The sequence below is a fragment of the Aegilops tauschii genome, chromosome 6 (assembly GCF_002575655.3).
Source record: "Aegilops tauschii subsp. strangulata cultivar AL8/78 chromosome 6, Aet v6.0, whole genome shotgun sequence".
In the NCBI taxonomy this organism is placed as follows: Eukaryota; Viridiplantae; Streptophyta; class Magnoliopsida; order Poales; family Poaceae; genus Aegilops; species Aegilops tauschii.
This window is the reverse complement of record NC_053040.3, coordinates 9,092,728-9,095,754: the sequence shown is the minus strand read 5'-3', so window position 1 is coordinate 9,095,754 and position 3,027 is coordinate 9,092,728. Positions and strand designations below refer to the sequence as shown.

The 3,027-nt window shown below is 45.1% G+C and overlaps 1 pseudogene; it reads left to right on the top strand.

The window, feature by feature from the left end:
- On the top strand, window positions 1-2,033 carry LOC109756123 (transcription termination factor MTERF8, chloroplastic-like; annotated as a pseudogene).
- The last annotated feature ends 994 nt before the right edge of the window (window positions 2,034-3,027 follow it).

The window sequence follows — 3,027 nt, the reverse complement described above, 5'->3', positions numbered from 1 at the left end:
ATGCTCCGCCTCTGAAGCTGCATCCTCGCCCGTCTCCCTTCTTCTCCAGCCACATCTCATGGCTCCCATCTCCTTCTCCTTCTCCTTGGCCTCATCTCCGTGGCAGCGCCTGCCGGTTTCCGAAATATATTTGTACTTTTTAATTTTTCCACGGCAAATTTACTTTCATGTACAATGACAAATGTAGTTTATACAACATGGCAATTTTTCACCTTTTTGGACCATGGCACATTTCATTGCTTTTCAACCGTGGTCCATGGAAAATTCGTCTTCATTTTGCCATGGCAACTATACTTCAACATACACGACAAATTTAATTTAAGGGGTCATGCCAAATTTTATTTCTATTTTGACACGGCAAATTTAGTTTTATGGATTTCACAAAAAAAATACTTTTATGGACATTCACAAATTTAATATACACCTGTTGCAATCATAGTCCTTCAAGGGAATCTTTTGCCTCCATGAGACTATGGTAAATTTACTTATCACAACACGGCAATTACTACATAACAATATTTTTGTACACTTTTTTTGTGTTCTACATGTTTGGCAATTATTAATCGAGATTTTTTTGTCTTCAGTTATACATACTAAAAATACCTTATAAATTTGATCAACATTTTTTTCACCATGTATGTACAGATGGAAATTGGCTTGACTTTTTTCTTTTGGGTCATTGCAAAAAAAAAATCTTTTACCCATTGCAAATTTCTGCTTTTAAAGTTGATGGCATTTTTTCGTAGCACAGAAAAACTGGGCTTTTCTTTTGTTTCGCTACTAGGCTTTTTAATCTATCCTGTTTGGCTTATTTGTTTTCGCTACCGAGATTTGTTGCGGATACGAGAAGGATGATCGGTGCGTTCGGGCTGTGGTGCTTCCCTATCGAACAGCAACGTGCAGGGTATCATCTATCTATACTGAAAAGTAGGGTGTCATCTGGTTATAGTTCTCATGCATGTCGTCGCCGCCGCGCCCGCCATCTCCCCGAACCCTAGCTTCGCCGTGGAGGAGTACCTCGTCTCCACCTGCGGCCTCACCCGACCACAGGCCCTCAAGGCCTCCCCGAAGCTCTCACACCTCAAATCCTACACCAATCCCGACGCCGTCCTTGCCTTCCTCTCCGGTCTCGGCTTCTCTGGTGCCGATGTCGCCGCCCTCGTCGCCAAGGACCCACAGCTCCTCTGCGCCAAGGTGGAGAAAACCCTGGCCCCCAATGTCGCGGAGCTCACCGGCCTGGGTCTCTCGCGTTCTGAGATCGCGCGCCTCGTCTCGCTCACCGGCGCCCACTTCCGCTATATGTCCATCGTCTCCAAGCTACACTACTACCTGTCCCTCTTCGACTCCTCCGAGGACCTCCTCCGGGCGCTCAAGTGTGGCGCCTTCCTTCTAGCGCCCAATCTCGAGCAGGTGGTCAAGCCCAATGTCGCCTTCCTGCGGGAGTGCGGCCTAGCTACTTGTGATATTGCCAAGTTGTGCCTCTCTTCGCGATGGATGCTCACCGCCAACCCAGAACGCGTTCGGGCAATGGTGGCATGCGCCCAAGGTCTCGGTGTGCCCTGTGGATCTCGGATGTTCAGGCACGCGTTGCAGGCGGTCGCATTCCTGAGCGAGGAGAAGATCGCTGCCAAAGCGGAGTACATGGGGAAGGCGTTTAGGTGGTCAGATGCTCAGGCTGGCACTGTCGTGTCCAAGCTTCCAACAATCCTGGCGTGGTCTAACGACATGATACAGAGCAAGGCGGAGTTCCTCATCTCTGAGGTGGGGCTGGAACCAGGGTACATCGCTTATCGTCCGGCATTGCTTACGTACAGCCTGAATGGCCGGCTCAGGCCCCGGTACTATGTTGTAAAGTTTCTTAAGGAAAACGGATCGTTAGATCAAGACCGGAGCTACTATTCTGCAGTCATGGTGATGGAGAATGTATTCATGGACAAGTATATTGCCCTCACAAGGAAGCTGCGCCGCACCTCACTGAAGACTATGCAGCAGCTTGCCGAGGGGAAGTGCCAACTAGATTCAGATTTGCATGAACCAACAATTACGGTATTAAAGTTTGAAAATGCTTACTGCACCCCAGAGATTTCGTTTGTGCGGTAAGCTGGTAAGCTTTTGTTTCAGTGTGCGTGCCTACCTAACTAGATGTTGGTTGTCTTTCTAGAGTATGCCTATGACATGCTGGTTTGGTCGTTGCTAACACTTGATGAAGCTAGTAATTTGTTTCATGAGACCTGGTATGTCCATGTCATCATTCAGTAGAGAAGAGAACATCACACTGCTATCTTTCCCATTCTCGTGTCATATTGACACACATACTGGAACTAAGAGAGATTGTGAGGTCAGGCCATTGTGCCGATGCATTGAAATATTCGTGATTATATATCTGCATTTATATTTTGTAATACTGATATGGAAGGAGCAGAATATCCTCAAATGCCCCCACCCCCTCAGTTTCCACTGCAATTCTCTAATCTAACTTTCCATGAAAGAAGGTCCTCAGTTTGGTCATAGACATGAGAGTTTCCCTTTTTTGATTGAAAATTCTGGACCTTTTTCTTGCAGCGAACAATTTTGGACTTCTTGATGACCACAATATGTTGATCACTGCGGAGAATGGCATTTTGATATAGTTTGTTGGTTGCTTGCTCTAGTTCTTTTTAGCTTAAAATCAACCATCTTCTGTTCTGCAGTATCTTGTTTGAAGAGATTATCAGTTGTGAAGTAATTTATGGTTTACTAATTTGTATCAGTTTTTTCCTTTATTTTTCTCCTGTATTTCTGAATGGCATACTGACTGATATTCAGTCCCAGGGACAACTGATCTAAAAACTGAATGATGCATATTACAAATTTCTGCCTACAGCCTACCATAAGTACAGTCTTGGTTTTTGAGAATTTTGTAGCTGTATGTTGATTATTATGGTTTATTATGGTTTTTATTATTATGTTGCATGTGATGAAAATCAGCATTTGGATGCCATTGTACAGATAATCCGCCTCTGCCCCCTTCATTGTTTGAAGGTGGAG